The sequence below is a fragment of the Falco biarmicus genome, chromosome 3 (assembly GCF_023638135.1).
Source record: "Falco biarmicus isolate bFalBia1 chromosome 3, bFalBia1.pri, whole genome shotgun sequence".
Lineage (NCBI taxonomy): Eukaryota > Metazoa > Chordata > Aves > Falconiformes > Falconidae > Falco > Falco biarmicus.
Window position 1 is genome coordinate 33,310,063 of NC_079290.1, and position 11,582 is coordinate 33,321,644.

At 38.4% G+C, this 11,582-nt stretch overlaps 1 long non-coding RNA gene across 9 annotated transcripts in view; it reads left to right on the forward strand.

Moving 5' to 3' along the window:
- LOC130146498 (uncharacterized) overlaps window positions 1-11,582 on the forward strand; it is a 53,812-nt gene that overhangs the window by 20,877 nt on the left and 21,353 nt on the right. For 5 of the 9 annotated variants that reach the window (XR_008820930.1, XR_008820928.1, XR_008820927.1 and 2 more), the window contains exons 2-3: window positions 3,041-3,126; window positions 3,854-6,771. This is a non-coding gene — a long non-coding RNA (uncharacterized LOC130146498). The remainder of the gene's footprint in view (window positions 1-3,040; window positions 3,127-3,853; window positions 6,772-11,582) is intronic. The other 4 variants (XR_008820932.1, XR_008820934.1, XR_008820929.1 and 1 more) reach the window with 4 other exon arrangements.

Consider the following 11,582-nt stretch of genomic DNA (forward strand, 5'->3'; position numbering starts at 1 on the left):
AAAAACATTTTTTTGTCTATTAAATTACAGCTAGACTTGGTGTAACTCAACATCTTCAGGTTGTTCTGTCTTTACTCTTCAAGCTGTAGTGTCTTATTAAATAAATTTAAAGTATATTCCAAGTTTGTTCTCCGTTCTGTTTTAAATATGATCATAAATCACACTGAAGCAAAAATTTGGAATCCTATCGTACCTGCTTCTCTGGGTAAGACCTGTTTGCCAGTAATATGGAATCAGTCATGATATTTCTCCGCTTAAAGTGTGACCCCATATTCAAAATGTATGGTTTGTTTTTCATTTTGTTTGTTTAATTTGAAAATTCCTGTTACTATTGAAACATTTTATATTTTATATTGAGTCCTCTGCCCTCTAACCTGAAACTTTTTTAAAAGTCCCAGAAAAGCTAGTAAGGTAAATATCCTGGTAAATATCACATTTCAACTGACAAATTATATTGACAAGAAACCAAAACTGCTTGTAAAATAGAGTAAAAGGGCAAAAAGATACATTTCTTTGCAGGCTACACTTAGCAGTTGATTCTTACATATACTCAGTTTTTGGATGATTACTTCACTTAGACGATGGTCTTCACTTGAAGGCTCTTTGAAAATATGAAGCAACAATGTAAAATATTTTTAATGCAAGTGAAAAAAAATCTGTATTTCCAGTTCCTAGTCTGTTCCGTCAGACACGTCTATAAATTTTTAGGTTTATGCCTATATATAAAGCTACACAGACGCATAACTGCAGCATTAAGATAGAGGGAACCTGTTCTCAGAATGCTTCATGATTGTCCTCTAAAATCAACTGGGGTCTACAATGCTGCCAACTTTTATTTAAAGGATGGAATTTATGCCATTAATATCCCATGATTAGTTGTACTGAAGTCAGGCAAGACTATGAGAGCTGGGAAAGCTAATTTCTACCTTTTCCTTGAGATGTCCAGTATTCTCATGTTAGTATATTAGTTTCACACTAGTAATCTTTTTCATAGCAGTGTTGGCGTAGCTAGTTCTAAGCCTTTTCAGTTTTGTTGTATCTTCCCTTGGTTCTGTGTAAAGTCAATGCAGTCTCCAGTCACACGTGACTCCGAGGAGATGCCTGACAAAGATGCCTTAGGTTAGGCTGAGTAAATAATGCTTTTAATTACAAATCTGTTTCTTCCCTAGACCTTGCCCCCTTAGCAGATGTCACACTCAGAAGTTCTCTTACAGTGACAGAACCTCAATGTGAGTTTCCTAACTAATACAAATCAGAAGCCCATCTACCTGCACTGATAATATATCTCATCTGAGTCTGTGGCCTTTCATCTTTATTTTTATGCTGCCTTCTATTTTTTTTCTGAAGAATCAATAAATGAACTTGGAGAAATTTCTGCCTTGCTTAGCAAGTGTAGTTTCTGCGGCTTATTAAGATTACTCAAGGTGTAAATTAAAGACTGAATGACCACATTTAAAACAATGGCCAAAGATCTTAAAAATGTTCCACAGTCCTGGAAACAGTATCTGCATGTACTTATATGCCAGGAAACAAATAGAGTAGAATAGAGTATAGTGAAGTTACACAAAAAACAGTGGACAGAGTCAGAGTCCATAAATGACAATTCTGATGCTTAGAGGTTCAAGCCTCTAAGTGAATCTTTTGATCTCTTATTTTGTACTTCGCCTTAATTTAGCATTTTCCCTAGAGCTTCGCTTGTTTCAGTATTTTTGTTCTACCCTTTCAAAATTCCTTAGGATCAATGATACCATTAGTTCTGTGTTTGTTTTAATTCTCTTCTTTTATTGTGTTTTCTTCGCAGTATCTGTCTTCTTTCATTATTTGCCATTTCCAGCATTTGCCTTGTTTCACTATCAGTTGCTTATTAGGCAGTTTGTATTTCCAGTACTTGTCATTTCCCTTTGCATTTAATTTCAAAATTTGTGTCATGCCTTTTCTTCTTCACATGACTCATAACTCATTTGCTCCCAGTGTTTCTCCAAATGGCTACAGGATAGATTCCTGGGTAATGTGGAAGATCACAGAGTCCAGAGAGATGACCCACTGTCCTTATCAACATACATCTTCTTGATTTTAACTGAAAGGCAGAGGGTAACAGAATAATTTAATGCATTAGATAATGCAGCTTTCTGACTTTGACTAGCATTAAATTATTGTCTTTGGACAATATTTCTTGATGTATTTCTCAGTCATTTTGGAAAGACCTAGTAAGTATTTGATATCTGAATATATTCAGTACTGATTTTTAAAATACTTATATACCATTATTCTGCATTATTAAGAAAAGGACATATTTTAAAATACTTTCTCCATTGTGCATATTGCCAAATAGAGTGTAATTAAAGTATATAAGATTTTCTGTTTGCTTGACAAATAAAACGAGGGGGATCCTTATGTATAAATAACTTTTGAGTGTGTTACTATACATCATGTTGCTTCAAAATCATGTTTTGTGATGCTGCAGAAGTTTAATGTATCTTATAGGCTTCTTGTTATGAATTTACAGTTAAATCCAAAAAGAACAAAACATTTAAAGAGAATTTACAATGAAAGATACCTATCTGAGTGTCTTATACAAATCCTTAGCTCCTATATAGTATTTTTTAGGTGCCCACTATCTCTTTGAAAGGTAGAGGCAGAACAAGGACTGTGTTAGCGAAGAGCAGGAAGATGTAAACATCCCCAATGGCATCAAGAATCCAATTGAGGGGATGGGCACACACAAAGAAAACAGGAGATGTGGTTTAGATGCTCAAGGGTGATCTGTGCAGGGTTTCAGTTTTTTAGCTTACCACTGTACTAGTTTCACTCTATTTGTGTTTCATTTCAATGCCTCAGGATGGGAGATGTCTGACAGCTCTAGGCATTAGCCTATCTCTACCTCTGCCTCTGCCTCTACCTCTACCTCTACCTTTACCTCTACCTCTACCTCTACCTCTACCTCTACCTCTACCTCTACCTCTACCTCTACCTCTACCAGTGATGCTGCTTCTGTAGACCCCTCTGCATTCTTAAATTCTTCCCTCTTTTTTTCCCACAGGAAAAGTTGCAGTCTTTTCCCTTCTTTTCATTCACTCTGGAATAGAAAGTGAGCAACAAGCTGCTCCCCTGCTTCCCATGTATCAGGTAATCAGGTTTCTTTGCCTTTTAAAACACTGCTGAACCTGGGCTCCTCCACTTGGACCATTTCTTCTTACATCAAGAAACATGAGCAAGCCTGAAGTCCTTGGGAGGATACATGCCTGAACCCTGGAATGTCTGGGGTTTTTTGGCTCTCCTACTTAGAAATAAAAAGTCAAGCTGCTAGGCCCCATACCTAGTGTCTTTTTGACATGTTTATTCTCACTTCATATTCAGAATTTTTTCTGACTACCAGCAGATGTCACTGCAGTCAAAAGAAAGTTCCGAGGTGATTTTTGCTATGAATAAAATTGCTTTCCTAACAAAATACAAATGATAAACCATTGTTATTTCTAGTGCTACTCCCAGTTGTTTTTTTTTTTTTATGTGGCAGATCAAATCCTTGAGAGGATGAAATATGCCTTCAGGAAGGAATTCAGGTTTTAAGTCCAGGTTATTAACTTATTCTGAAAGTCAAGTGCTTAGAAATTTCTCAGCAAAGTGTTTTTTCATTGGAAAAAAGGAATTAATTGAAATAGTTTGCTGAAATGTGATGCTCTAATGAAAAAACTGTTAATAAAAAACCCCACCCAAATATATCCTGTGTACAGTAGAGCCTGTTCAGCATTAGGAAAGGAGATCCAAGGTTAAAATACTTCATATTGCTTTGATTAGGGATACACTTTAAAAACAGAGGACTAGATGATCTGGGTAATTCTCCCTTGCTTCACAGGCAGTACTTGAACCCATCTCATGTAACAGGAGAAAAGGAGAAACCTCAACGTAGATGAGGTGAAAGAGCATCTTTCCATTCAACTCTGACTGTGATACCTTTGGAAGGAAGAATACTTTATGGAGAAGGATAATGTCATAGGTAAGGCTGAGGGCTATATATACAGGTTCTTTCTGTGGTTCTGCCAATGACCTTTTATCTGATATGGAGAACCTACTACCTCTATACTACATTTTTCTCATCTTCAAAAAGAGGAAAATACTTACCTCAAGGAATCCACAGATATGAGTTTATTAACTTTTTTAAAGGAATATGAGATCTCAAAGGATTATGTGAGTGCACAACATTACTGATTGTCCCACTCCTGTGTTACAGAAAACTGTTATGCAAGAACACAATGAAAAACTATTTTCCTTTTCACTTTCTGATTTCTTGTGCCGATTTTATATTTTGGGGTGTGTGTATAGATATTATACTTAGAAATTACATTAGGTCATTTCCAGGTTGCTAGTAGAAGGTGGCAGACCTATCTATCCCATATTATGAAGTATCTTGAGAGCTGGCATATTGGAAATCTAGATCTCTGAACATGCCAAAGAATTTTAACTTCAGTCTTTTTTTCTGTCTACATTTCACTTGACATGTTTACCTTTTTGTAGGATATTACTGAAAGGTTTTTGAATCCTGGAGGGGTAGATTTTAACCAAACATCTGAAACATGTTATTGAGTAAATCTCCATGCTTCTCTCAGTCATTCGTATTGGACATACTCCACTTCACATGGTTAACTGCATTATCTGTTTGGAGAGAGCATAAGGGAAGATGACTTAATAGTCCAGAAAGCAGAAAACCTGCTGGGTGTGTGGGAGTGTGAGGTTCAGATCCATGGACTGAAATAAGCAAAGCAAGAACGTCATGGTTGGATTCTTACTCCCACGTGCCTGCCTGAAACTCTTTTAAGGTCAGTGAACATCTGTCTTCCGTCTGAATTTGACCAGATAAGCCTTGTCCTTTACAAGTAGTGTGAGTGCTTCTCAGTCATACTTTTCTATTTGGACAGATCAACAGTTTCTGACAAACAACTATCTTATCACAAAATTTTCTGTCAGTTTTACTTCAAACAAACCTACTCTGCAATAAAAAAGCTCAGTGGTAGAACACACAGGGAGTGACTTGCTGAACAAAAAAAGCCCCATTTGTTTAACCAATTCTCTCTGTTGCCCAACATCATCTAGGTTAGAAGTTCCTGGTATGTGGGCTGGGGGTCATCATGGGATCATACTAAATATTAAAACCAAAGAATGCATCATTTTTGCCTGACAGTGTATTTTTATGAGCAGCAGCCACTTTCCTCCAGGGACCTGCTTTTCAGTCAGAGGATATGAACCATACCTGCTGCAGCAGAGAAACTGCTGAGTGAAAAGGAATATGTTCCATGGACAGAGATGTGGCTTTTGCTGGCGGTACTTTACTGTGTTACATGCCTCACGATGTAATGATGTAAAAATTTGGACACAGAGGGAAGAAAAGCATTAGACAGACCAACATGAGGCATGGAGTAACGGTGAGTTTCACACAGGTGAATATTTGACTCTTCATTAAATTTCAATGGTATTTGTACTGGCTATGAAATTAGACTTTTGCCAGACTTGGGCTAATAAAGGGCAATACCAAACACACCTAGTCATGGAAATATGAAAAAAGATGTTACTGTGGAGAAAAGTAGATATAATAACTGATCCTGTTCCTATGGTCAGACTTTGCTGCAGCAGGTGCCAAGGTGTTGGTGTTGGAAGGTGTTGGAAAAGTGCTGGAACTACAGAAACTGCAGCTGGCTCTATACCATCTCCTGGCTTCTGAGCAGAAGGAATCTTTGCTCCTGCCAATATAAAATAGGTCCAGCAGTGGTTCTGAGACAAAGCAGCGCTACTGAATAACAATCAAATTCACTTGAAAATCCAACTCAAAGCACTTGAATGAGCAGTTTACCTGGGGGCTGTTCCACAATTGCTTGAAGTCACCAAAAGGACTTTCACAGAGTTCAGCAGGTGCTGAATCAGGCAAGTTCTTAGCAGAAAGGAAGACATGACTGTTTTATGGGCTTCAAGAAAACCACAGCCAACGAAATCTAAGAGCTACTGTGTTATAATACCTTAATAATGGTATCTTACTTTGCAATTGAAGGAGATTGGGAATGTAGTCTCACAGATGTGAATGCCCAAAAGATACATCTGGATAAACACTATGGACATGAGGTAGACACATCAATGGACTTATTTTTCTAGTTTGGATCAAAAGAGAGTTTGTCAATTCCTTGCTGTCTCAGAGTTCACCCTATGAATTGGTCTTGGAGCATGCAGACTGGATTTTTATTTTTTTTTTCAATAAAACTAATCTGGTAGAAATGCTGCAGGAAGATACCTGCACTCCCACTGCTGATGGGTGTTGAACAAGTGGGATCAGACTAGATCTAGTTTTCAGCAAGAACTTTAAACTGAATGTGGACATCACATCCTTGTGGTCAACTCTTCTACCTCCCAGATTCTCTCCTTGTGAAACACTATCTGCTGAGGTTAGATATAGCTTAAATGAATTAAATTCAATAATTTGTCTCTGATTGAAGAGATCTGACCTGAACATCTACGCATGCATTAAGGTCTGTGAGAAGTTAACCTTCATTGCAACTTACCCTTCCCTTTTGTATTTATGTATCTTGTCTCTGTTTGTGGCGTGTGGAAGCAAACATTGCTTATCACCTTCTATTTTTCTCTGTGCTTAATTACGTTGCAATAAATGTTAACCCTTTATAATTCTTTAGAATGAGCAGAAGCAGATGCTGCTACAACCTAGATGGTGTTTTTTGTCATGTCATTTCTATGCTTTGTGTGAGTACATCCTGCCACTTCCCTCATTGTCTGGTGAGTACTACTTTCGGTGTTGTGAGATTCATTCATTAAGAACAATTTTAATGACTAACACCTACTAACTTCAGGGATTCATTGTCAGTTGTTTTCCATAAGTCTGCCTTCCAGAAACTGGCCTTTAGTTCCCTAGACTGATGCATGCAACCAGTTGCTGGCAAAGCAGTAAGGCCTGGGATGTAGGTCTGAGGAAAGTGGTACCCTGAAATCAAAATTTGAGGACAACTGTAGCACTAGAGAAAATAAGACTTGTGAGATGATCATGCCTGTGCAAGTAGCCTGCTACTCAGTGTTCTGCCAAATGGAATAAGAAATGTCCATTCTTTTTTAAAAAAATCATTATTGATTTTGATTTTTTACTAATGGACAAAAGAAATTTGCCACATATGATATCTAATACGGTTATAACAATATTTAATTCCAAGCAGTTAATTCAAGGGTATTTTTTTTTAACGTTTCAAAGATTTTTTTGCTTTGTATTTGATTTTGGTTTACACAATGTCAGATCTTAAGTTGCAGTTTGTTTTCTTTGACCAGTTTTCAAACTCAAGCTATAAAAGTCCAACTTCACCAAAACATGGGGGTCAGTGCAAGTCTTTCTACTGACTTTAATTGGTGTTAGAACAATATGAGCCATACCACTGCCCTTCTTTTACCTATGTTTCTAGTAGTTAACCTTCTGGATGGTAGTAGGAGAGTAATAATCAGGTAAGCACTACTTTGGGATTCACAGGCTGGACCTCCCTGGGGAAGGAAAGAGGAGAAAGACAATTCAGGTTGTGGAAAAATGAAAATGAACTAACAGGAACAAATATACTACCTATGATCTGACCCCTGTTTTCCCAGATACGAGAAAGGAAGAATACCTCCAAAAAGTTTATTTCTATCTCCAGCCTGTGTTTATCGAACTCCCTTGTTTGTTTCTGTATTCCTGAAGGGAAGGGAACTCTTCTGTTGGACCTCTTTTCACCAGAACATGGTGCAAAGCAGACCTGATAGCAGTGCTTTGGTGCACTGAATGCACAAGAAAGCCAATTACATTGAATCTGCAATTAGATACGGTTTTGTGGACCTGTTACATTCTCAGGAGATACAAAGTTGTTTTTTCTGGAGAGGATATGTAATAACAAAAGCTCTACTTAGAAACAACGCTAAAGACAAGCTCTTTGATCATGTCTTGTAAAACTGATGTAACTATCATGAAGAAAATAGGAGGTGTCACCAGTTTCCTTGAAGAGGCACCAAAGCATATAAATATGCAATGAATCCATAAAAGATGAGATGTAAGCTTTGTTAACAGAAATGTTACCAGCCTTTTGCTAAGACAAAGCTAAAAGAACTTCTGAAATAAAGTATATTGTCCTTCCACCCATACCACTGTCTGATTGAATGTGACTTTAGGGGATGTCACTTGCCTGGGAGTGAATGCAGTGGCTCTTACACTTTTGGAAGAGAGCTTGGATGTTAGGTGCCTGATTGCTAAGCTGACATTGCTTCAGTAAGCCTGGGTTACATGCTGTACCTGCTGTTCTTCTCTTGGGAACTGCGAGCAGGAACAGACGGTGACTTAACAGGCTTTTCAAGATACTGTTCACAGTAACACTGCATGACATAAGAAAACAGCAATAAAATAATCCACACTGGATATGTTGTAATCTTCCTACATACAGCTCAGCACTGTCCAGTTGTTAGCCATCCACAGCTGTCTTCAGACTCCCTCTGCCCTGCCTCTCTGCATCATAGGAAGTTATGATAGTTTTATGGCTGAAAGTTAATTCCGAGCTCTGTCATCAACATACCTACTGACATACTAAATTTTTATCCAGATTTAGCATGTCAATGACCAAAAAGTCCAGACATGTGGATTCAGTCAGGGTCTCGATCTCAACTTGGCACCAGAAGGTAAGCAGCTGAGGTCTCTTGGACCTCAGTGAGCGCTTCTAGCCCATTTCAGGGCAAGGTCAAAGAGAGCTTTCAGCTACCCCTGAACAAGGCTTAAAACACAGATGAGCAGGGGGAAACATTTGTACCTGTGTACACTTGTTTCAGCTCCAGCAGCCTCTATTCCCAGTTACAGGGCAATAATCTAAAATATGAGAAGTGACAGCTAGTGTAATTCCAGCTTCCTTTAATATATTCCTACATTCTGTGATTGTAGCTAGTCTGTTGATTTTGGCCTGGTTCACATGCAGTCAGCTACCAGGTCCCAGGTGGGAGCTGTGACTAATGACAGAGATACAGGAAAAGATAGCTACAGCTCTCTGCACCAGGATCGCTGTCTGCTTCATCACACCCAGATGAGGATGATGGTGGATCAGCATCATGGCTTACGTGCTGGCTCACTTTTCCTGGCAAACCCAAGCCCATCCTAAACTGGGGCATTTCCCATAAGGGTGCTCTGACTCAGCATCTCATTCCTGTGACAACTCAGATTCACATTCAGTCTCCTCCTGACACAGATGCTGTCTCAGGAAGTAGCTTTGTCTTTCTGCTTCCAGAGTCTCCTCTCTTGAAGGGAGTTTTGAACTCAAAGGGCCAAGATCTTGACATCCCAGTTTTCATTTTCCTGGGAAAATGTAGTCAGGTATACATTTTCCCATTCATCTCCCAGATATTAAGTATGTTGAAAGTTTTTTTGCAGAAACATTGTATCTCTAAATGTTTTATTTCTTGGTTTTTAATTCTACCTCGCCGTTTAGACTTATCTCCTCCATAATCACATATGAGCCTCTGGTAAAACAACCAGGTGGCACATGCAATGCTCACAGCTTAATATAGTATAGGTTACATTCTCTGTGCATACAGCTATTTTATACTTGTGTGGACACTTTCAAATATGCAACTGTGGCAATGCACCTTCCTGAGAATTTTTCAAGTATACCCAGTATGTATGTGACTTCTATTAAAAAAGAAAGAAATAATATAAAAAAATAATCATTGAGGTGTTTCCTGCAAAGAAGCAGTCCACAACAAAGACACTGAACATCTAAAATAAAATAACAATTATTTATTCTGTTACATGGAGAAAGATGTCCAGGAGTGAGCTAATAAGTGTAAAAAAACGTACTGCTAGAATTCACAGAAAATTCAGGGCAGCCTAATGCAAGTTCTCCCAGCATTCAGTATTGATTGTGATTGATTATACATATATGGACATAAAAATAGGAGCATATGGCTGGGAAAGACAGTTTAGGTCATGATCTGTACAGTCCGGTTCATCCAGGTCAGAACACCCAGAACTGTGGGCAACCGAGGAAAAATCTCAGGTTCAAAAGGCTGCAGAGATTCCACATGTACCTAACACTCTAGACTGCAAAGCATGTCCATCACCCTGTACTGAATTTATAGTCTTATGCAGGCTGTGTCACAGCTGTGCCAAGGGAAGCGTAAGCAAGAAACGAAGAACATCTCCAGTCTTTGGACTAGCATAGTATCTGTTAAACAAAATGTCCTCAAAGACCAACTACTTTCTATACAGAAAGGCAAGAGAAAAAAGATCCTTTAAACCAAACTGGGCAGAAAAACCTCTCTCTTGATCAGTATTTTCTTTAACCCTTAGCAACAGCCTGAAGCAATGTGACCCTCAAATGTATCTTGTAAACTTCCTCCCTCAGCTATGGTGAACATTTTCAGCTTCAAAGCTGAAAGCAAAATCTGCCTCCCCTAGAAACTAGAACATTCACATGTGGAAATCCTCCCTGGCCTCCAAATGTGACAAGTAAAAAGCCCTGAGAACACATTATAGATGCAATACAAGCTCATAAAGATCCAGGTACTTAGGATAAGTCTCTGCCTAAGTAACACATGACATATCTGAAGTCTGATTGCCCATGCTCACAGCCTGATTCAGAAGCTTACACATGGTCGCCTAATGCCATTTGAGATGCTGTATCTTAGATAAAAAAATCTGCACGTCTGGCAAATACTACTTAGATCTTGTAGAAGAACTTCCCTGAGCTGGCAGCTGGAGGCTGGGAGCAGTGTCCGAGGACATGGCACTAGTTGCCTCTGTCTAGAGGACTGAAGTGAGCCACCAGCTTCCTAGGCCCAGACATTTTCTCTGTTATACAGCTCTTTCTTTTCTGAAGTTCATCTTAAAACAAATTTAGCTTCACTTTCTCCCATAGCTTATGTGGCTACTCTTAAAAGTTTGCTGTTCAAATATCAGGAATTTCCAGAATAGATTTATTCATAACCAGTTTACAGTAATTTGATTTTATGTTAGTGCTTCTATTTAGCTTGAGATACACTTTTTCTCCTTGATATTCATCCAAAGACATATTTCTAGAGTCCTTGTATCCTCTTCCATCTCTTGTTTTTCTTGGCTAAACAATGGAAACTCTGCAAGGCCTCATTGTATGGTTTTCTCTTTACTTAATCAATTCCATAGGTTCTGCTTCTCTTCCAGTTCAATTTTTTCTTTCTTGAGCATAGATGACCAGCCTAGTACATGATATTTCAAACAAGACCTTTACCAACACCTCGTTGCTATGGCACTTCTGCATTCCCCATATTGTGTTAGTGTCATGCTGTGGGCCTGTTAGCATACATGACCCCTCAATTCTGGAAGCATTTTATAAGTTTTAGTCACTTAAAAATTATAAATCTGAGGGTTAAACTATTTATCTTGCAATTTCCATAGAGATAGGAAGGTCGATGCCGGGATTTTTATGCAAGCAGGAAGTTTTACATGGACTGTTTCTTTTGTCTTTTGTTCACTTCCCCATTTCCTCACATGCTGCCAAAGTGATTTTCCATCAGCATTTTGCCATATCGCTGCAAACAGCCTTTTGGTTTCTCAGGTTCTC